The sequence below is a fragment of the Cibotium barometz genome, chromosome 41, assembly GCF_041138505.1.
Source record: "Cibotium barometz isolate CiBa-2024 chromosome 41, ASM4113850v1, whole genome shotgun sequence".
NCBI classification, from domain to species: Eukaryota; Viridiplantae; Streptophyta; class Polypodiopsida; order Cyatheales; family Cibotiaceae; genus Cibotium; species Cibotium barometz.
This window is the reverse complement of record NC_141086.1, coordinates 22,556,445-22,564,593: the sequence shown is the minus strand read 5'-3', so window position 1 is coordinate 22,564,593 and position 8,149 is coordinate 22,556,445.

Below are 8,149 nucleotides of genomic sequence, written 5' to 3'. Positions count from 1 at the left end.
TTACACATCTTTTCACATCATCATTATCATTTATCTTCATAGCTCGAACCTTCCTAGGAACTAGAAGCAAGTTGCTTACAATCCTGTTAACCATGTGGGTTAACATCATTTTTCAAGCATGGTCACACTTCTTGTAACTTATCTTTTTGTAACCGTGCAAAGTGCTAATTATTAAAAGAGATATGGGATGACTGAGCTTACAACTTGTGTGATGCCGGTCATAAGAATGAGATGTACATAGACCTAGGAAGCTAGTTTTGGCCCCCTATTTTAAATGGGCGGCCGGCCATTGTAGAAAGTGAGCTCATGTATATAAGACATTTTAGGGAATATGAAAAGGGAGAATCCCATTTGTCTCAATTTAGTTTTGCTCTCTCTCTCACACACACACTCTCTTCAGCTTGTGGTTGCTTGCTTGTGTTGTAGTTGCTTGCATGCTTGATTGTTGTGTGTGCATGTTAGGGATGGTGTTAATCTGGCTTCTCTTCTCCTCTCCCTTCTCTTGTCTCTCTACCAAGATCCCTCTTGCATGCATGTTGGCATTGAGTGAAGGTAGAGCTTTCCATGGCTCCCTCCTTCGCTCTTCACCTAGCTTGTAAATTTCCACTTGGGTGACACAAGTGGTGGTGGAGTGAGCCCCTAGTGGGCTCACATAGGGGAGTTAACCCTCATTAGGGTTGGCTAAGTGCTAATCTCTGAATCGACCCGTGCATGGTTATTTCTCTTCTTCTCTCCCTCTCTTGTGTGAAAGGTTGTAAGTTTAGCTTAACATCTTTAGCGCCACTACCGGGGAGAGCACTTAGCTTAGGGTCATCCACACATTTCATGTGCTAGAGTCTTCATTTTGCCCTGTTGGAGTGCAAATCCACCGGTTGATTGCATGTTGCTTTGATTGTATTCAATGGAGCTATGGAGGTTAATAGAGCATTGGAACATCAAAGTCTCACCAAATACGAGAGACACAAGTATGTGTTTAATTTTTGCTCTTGACATTCATACAATTTCTGATTTTTTTCTTAACTTTTGTTAAGTTTGCACAATAGATTAATCATCTAATTAATCTTAATTTATTAGGTTTCCTTATGCCTTTTAGGTATCAATAGACATAGCTAGGGACTAGCTCTAAGCCCCCATAAAAATAAAAATTCAAAAAAAATATTTGGGAGACACCTGAATCTACATAAATCAGAGGAGGGAAGTAGGCAAAAATTGCATTTTGGATAAATCTCTGAGAAGTGAACACCCATTCCATTCTCCTGGGCATATCTTCTGAGATCTCTAGCCATTAATTTGGCAGTGGGCATTAAAAAAGGAATAAATTATATTGATTAAGCATAAACTACATTAAACAAGGGGTACAGTTGCACTGTTAGAGAATGTTTGTAGGTAGTTGTCAGACCTACACCATTAAAATCTCTGAAAAAATGGAAGTGAACACCCATACCATTTACAGCGTACGTCCCTTCCTTCCCTAAAGCATATGCCCAGGGCTACTTGCCACGCCCATTCCCTTTTAACTTGCCACGCTCATTCCATCTCTTTTTCTCCAACTATTACAACAAGTGTACACTCGTACCATCTCCCTTCTGAAGCGTACACCCGTGGCAACCTTGCCATGCCCGTACCATCTGCTTGCCATGCCCGTGGCATTTTTGCCATGCCCGTACCTTCATCATTCACAAGCGCACGTCCATTCCTTCCTAAAACCAAGTCCATGTCTTCTAGGAAGCGTATGCCCATGTCATCTTCTTTCTGAGAAGCGTACGCCCGTGTCCGCAAACAAAGCATATTCCCATACCATCTTGAAGCATACGGTCATACCATTCCCAAAAAAAAAAAAGATCGTTCACAGGGGTCCAACACAGTAATTCCACACATACATTCATGCACCTACGTTCAGGAAAATTGGTGCAAAATAACCTCTCACACATGGGGAGTGCTCAAGAGTGAGCAAGCCATGCCCAAACACACCACATTCTAAGCTCAACTACTAAAAGAACAAGGAGGAGATAAACTCACTAATCTAAGAAGGAATACAAGGATGGAATCCACAACTTGGACTAGAGGGGAATGAGATCTTCCTCACCCATGCTCTTTATAAATAGTAAAAAATAGAGCCATCCCATATGCACAAGTGCCACATGGTGAGCATAGGTGAGTCCACAAAAGATACACATGAAGATAAATGTCACCCAAATATCCTATGGAATAATATAGGATATGTGCACCGAAGTGATATGCATATACATGTGCATATGCACCATCATTTGGAGAGGGTAGGTAGTGCTATAAGCTATGGTGTACAGAAAGAGGTTAACATCCCCCACCTCTAATACATATCCAATCCCGTGGTAATGAGCATAAAAATAGAGGGGGCAAGGATAAAAAAAGGATATGGTCAATGATGAATGAAGCCCAAAAGAAGGATGGATCATGCCAAAGATATGTTAATGTAGAGCATGACCCACAAACCTAAGGATCTGTAAGATGTGTGGATGAAGAGGACCCTCCATGCACCAAAACATGAAGCAAGGAAAACTCTCCCACCTCAAGAGTGTAGACCATGGAAGTGAGGAATTCCCCCCACCTCAAAAGTCATCCCAAATGAAAACTAGAAACTGTGGAAGTCAGGGATTCCCCCCACCTAAAAAGTTGTCCCATCTACAAGGATCCCAAATGAAAACCAAAAACTCAACAGAATCCCAAAGATGTATGCCAAGATCCCATACGTAAGAGGCTAGAGTAGGTGCTCTTGAAAATTCCAAGGAATGGTATATCAATGGGGACGATGACACCAATGAGGTCCATGGAAAGTCGATGTAGACTAATCTAGTATCCCACATAAAGTAGCTCAAGACTCGAGCAAAGGCCAATGATGGGTGTTAATAACCATACAACATGGGGCCTGTGGATGGGGCCTATGGAATAAGGTGGAGCTAAGGCCTCCGAATGTGACATGGAAAAATAGAAGGGATAAAAAGCCTCCCCCTCAAAATATGTAATAAGTGTGAAGGTGGTAACTCCCTTAAAATATGTAATAAGTGTGAAGGTGGTAACTCCCTTAAAAGCCGATTGGTGAGGTAAAAGTACCCACACATGAGGATCCACGATCCCAAGAATACGTGCTAAGAGTGGGTGCCCTTAGAAATGCAATACAACATGAGGAAGTAGATGATGATGATAAAAGTGGTGCACGCCAAATGCAAGGTGTGTGATGAGTGGAACCATACAACATGATGACATGATGGATGAAAGTGGTGCACGCACATTGAATGGTGGCAATAGATGATGATGAAAGTGGTGCATGAACCTTGAATGGTGGCAAGTAATCGCATGGATGTAGAGGTGTCCAAAAAAGATGTATTAGTGGTAGGGGAAAGATCCTCCTCAATAAGAGAGAGCAGGTGCTCGGATACAACACTTAGTGTGGCAAGGATAAGTGTGGTAATACAAAGCTCGTCGATGTGACGAGGCCATAGATGGCATGCAAAGCTCCTTGTGATGCACCATGATGAGGTCCAAGTGATGCGGGTAACAAATGTGTGACACTAAAAAAACCCATGTGACCTTAGGCAATGGGGAAATGCTAGAGTCAAAATAAAGTATATCAATGTGAAGATGTGTATAAAAATGATTCACGTGACCCTAGCGCAATAGATAAATATGCAAGAAGCCATGGAATGCCACCATAAAATGCAAGGAATGTCCATACATCATCGCATAGTGAGATGACCATGGCTTGCCAGACATGATGTTAGCTAAATCCTCCTAAGCATCCCTCAAGGAATGGAAAAACGCCGCTCGTCAGTGGGTGATTTGAAGAGCAAACTTGGAGGGTGAAAGGTGATCGTACCACTTGAGAATGTGCATAAAGCTCATGGCATGGAAATGATTACATGGTGGTGGCATGATGGTACACATGCTAGATGATGCACCAGTTAGTTAAGTATATTTTTTTTTTATTTCACACACTGTGTGCATTGTTGTAACCCTAACCCTAATTCCAACAATTGGTATCAGAGCTAGCTTCCTTGACACTTGATCTAGTAGTCTGCCTCCCTCTTCATGACCCTATTTTTCTGTCTCCAATTGAGATACCCTCTTAGGAGAAGAAGGTAAACAGCATTTTTGAGGTTCGCGGTGCATTTTGGGCACCACAAGGTTTCTACAGATGTTGTGGAGAGACGCCATTTTGGATTGGTTCTACTCAATTTTGGGTGTTTGGGCTGTGTAGTGGCAAAGATTTGATGTGCAGAAACATCTATAGCATCTTCAACAACATCGACCATCCTACTTTCACTAGTAACAGTCTATTCTGTACTCTGTGTCATTTTTCATACACTTTGCAGGTGATTCAGTCAGTTGGCAACCATCCAAGGTTGCATTCAGTGAATAATGAGTACTTGCAGTATATTAAAAGATTTTGCATTTGGTAGAAAGTCATGGCTAGCAGTAGTGATGTATTCAACATGTTGTCTACTGAGGACAAACTTGATGGGACTAACTACCCATTGTGGTCCTATGTGATGAGGCATGTAGTACCGATTGCTAAAGGCCTTTGGAATGTGGTCAATGGTAGTGAAACTCGTCCTGTTTCACAACTACCAGTGCAACTAGGTGCTCCAGGTACATCTAAAGTAGAATCTGATATAGATGTGGCTCCTCCACATGCACCACCAGTACCACCCACTACTGCTCAAACGAGATGGGATGGAAGAGATGCACAGGCACATGCATTGCTTGAACTTTCTGTGAAGCGAAGCATTATTCCTCATATTAGGTCATGTAAGACTTCAAAACAGGCATGGGATGCACTTGCTGCATTATACCAAGTGCGCAATGAAGCACGTGTTACATATCTGCATAAACAGTTAGAGTCTGAGCACATGAATGAGGGAGACTCAATAGATAGCTTCTTGTGACCAAGATCAAAGATTTTAAGGAGCAGCTTGCTAGTGTGGATGAGATATATCCTGATAGTACATTGGTGCCCATCGTTCTCAATGCATTGCTGGATTCTTATCAGAGTTTTGCCTCTACCCTTAGACTCGTGATGAAGGGAAATCCAAATGCCCTTACATTTGATGAGCTGGTTTCGGTACTCTTGCAAGAAGATCAATCTAGGCAAAACATATCTAATATGCGAGTTGGTGACCAAGATTTTGTTGCCAATCAAAAAGGCAAAGGTAAAGCTTCTTCGCATGGTGGCTATAAGCCAAAATCAGAATCCTCAGGTAAGGATGCACAGAGAAAGAAGGTGATAAGCCTAAAAAGAAGGGCAAGTGTCACTATTGCAGGAAACCAGGACACTACTTAAATGAGTGCAAGAAAAGGCTAGAGAAGGAGAAAAAGAAAGAATCACGCATGGCTATGGCTGATGCATCTACACCAAGTGTAGAGAGAAGAAGGAATCTCTAAGTTTTGCTCAAGATGATTGGGCATGGACTGTACATTGCAATTATGACCCTTCTGTTCATGATGTATGCATGTCAGTGGCATAATCGGATGCTTGGTACTTTGACAGTGGTGCTAGGAAGCACATTATTTCACCAAAAAAAAAAATATCATCTCTGGAATCTGTCCCAAGTTTAGGAATTGTCATTTCCTCATATCCTGTCAAAGGAGTTAGTAGAGTTGTGCTCACTGTTACAAATGGGGGTGCATTTACTCTTTCTAAAGTTTTATATGTGCCAGGCATTAAGAAGAACTTGCTAGAAGAACTTGCTATCAGATTGAGCCTTAGCCTTGTCAGGCTTGACGGCGGTGAAATTTGTGGATGATAGATGTACATTTCATAATAGAAATGATGGTTATTCTATCATTGCCTCAGGTACCTTGTTTTATGGCCTATACAAGATGGATGTATTTGAGAAGTTGCAGCATGATGCTTGCTCAGTCTCTATGACTCATGCTATGAGTGATGTAGAATTATGGCATGTACGATTCGGCCATCTGAATTATGGCAGTTTGTTATGATATGGTGTCTGAGTTGCCAACTCTTGAGACCCCTCCTAGACATGTATGTGAGGGGTGTATTCTTGGTAAAATGCTTCAGGCATCATTTCCAAAGGATGGATCTGTTGAGAGCTGTTAAGAAATTACAGCTTATACATAGTGATGTATGCGGTCCTATATGAGAACACCATCTATTAGGGGATATCTCTACTTTGTCACTTTTATTAATGATTACTCCAGATATAGCTGGGTGTATCCATTAAAGCAGAAGTCAAAGGTTTTTATGTGCTTTAGGTACATTGTATCCATGGCTAAAAATGCATGTGAATGTAAAGTTGGCATCCTTCGTAAAGCAGACGGTAGCCAGACTTGAGCAGATATACATGAAGTACAAGAATTGAGTCATATAGACTCTAATTGAACTGCTCTGTGTGTTGAAGTAGCCACTTGTTGGTGAGGATTGAAAGAATTACGTCGACTTGCGAGGCTAATATAGATATCTTCACTAAGGATTGAAGATCATTGATTTGTGAAGATGGTTTTGTCGTTTGGAGAGGTTTGTAATTTAAAGGAAAATTCCAGGTGAAGGGTTGTACCAATGACCAGGCTTTCACCCACCACCATGGCCCCCCCATCTAAAGATGTACCTAGAAGTTGTCGATAGTGAGGCTTTGTTGCAAATGTTCTCCAATGCATGAGTATGGATATGTACTCATAGAGCAGCCACTACTTTTTTTTTGCCAAAAGAGCTTAACAAATATATAATGGCTATTGAAGATCTTTGGGAAAGTGTTAATGCGTGAGATGTGTTAATACCTGAGATGGTTTAATACACATGATGTGGCTTAAATCATGAAAGTGCAAGTTCTTAGGCCGAGTCTGTTAATTCATGCGAAACCTGAACTCGTGATATTGCAGGGGTTTTTTTGGGCCGTGAAGGGATATTCCGTGAAATGGCCTAATCCCATGAGATTGCAGGTTTTTTTGTTGAGAGATGTAATCGCGGTGTTGTGTATGTGGGAAAGCACCCTAGAGGTGCAAGATATTGTGGTGAGATGGAATGCCACATGTAATATTGTATGGTGTGTGAGTGTTGACTAAAAGAGTGGAAAAGGAGTTGCCACATGGATGATGATGTGTAAAGTGGGATAAGGCTAGAGAGCCTATATTATTGTATGGTTCATTGTGATATGCAATACAAGGGAATAGTGTTGAAGTGCAATCTCTCTCTCTCTAGTTATGGAGTTTTTAGTGTGGTTTAATCCACCTTAATTATGTTGCTTAATCTATGTCCTTCACCATGATCAATCCCATTTCTAGATTGTTAACATTTTTGGCTGTGAGATGAAATTCCATGAAGTGTAATTCCATGAGATGGAATTCCGTGAAGTGTAATTTCGTGAGTTGGAATTTCGTGAGATTGCATGTTTTTTGGCCGTGAGATGGAATTCCGTGAGTTGTAATTCCATAAGCTAGAATTCCGTGAGATTGCAGGTTTTTTGACCGTGAGATGGAATTCCATGAAAGTTAATTCCGTGAGTTGGAATTCCATGAGATTGCAGGGTTTTTTTTTCCGTGAAATAGCCTAAATCCATGAAAGTGCATGTTCTGACCCCGATGATTTTTTTATTGAAATGATTCTATGGGTCAACTAGAGCATGACATGCAAGCAACAGTTTCTTGTGCACTTATGCTTCGCATCCACCAGAGGGGTGACAAGAGCATTGTGAGTTTGTCTTTGATGTACTCGCAAGTCTCCATTGGAGACATGGGAATTGATTCTTGAATTTTTGGCTCACATGTTATCGAGGCCGTAGATAAGACTACTCGTTGGATACCATTGGGGTTGCTTGAACACACAAGCTCTTGTGTAGGTGGTGCTGAATGCACGAGAGTGGTTGAGTGACTTGCTTGTTATTGCTTAGGCCTCCATTCTTGCTGAACTTTAGGTGAAGCTGTTGGGGTTGAAGTCGGTGTGAGTTTCTTCACATTGTTCAATTTTGGCAACCATATGATGGAATTACCATCATAGTATCCTTGTTGTTGAAGCACATGCACAGGCACCCATCTTTGATGAACATTATAAACAGGTGTGGCTGATATGCTTGGTGCTGAGGCTTTCTTCTTTGTGCAAGCTTAGGAGACTTTGTGATGCACTTGGGAATCCAAGCTTTGGTATTACTTTGGTAGTACC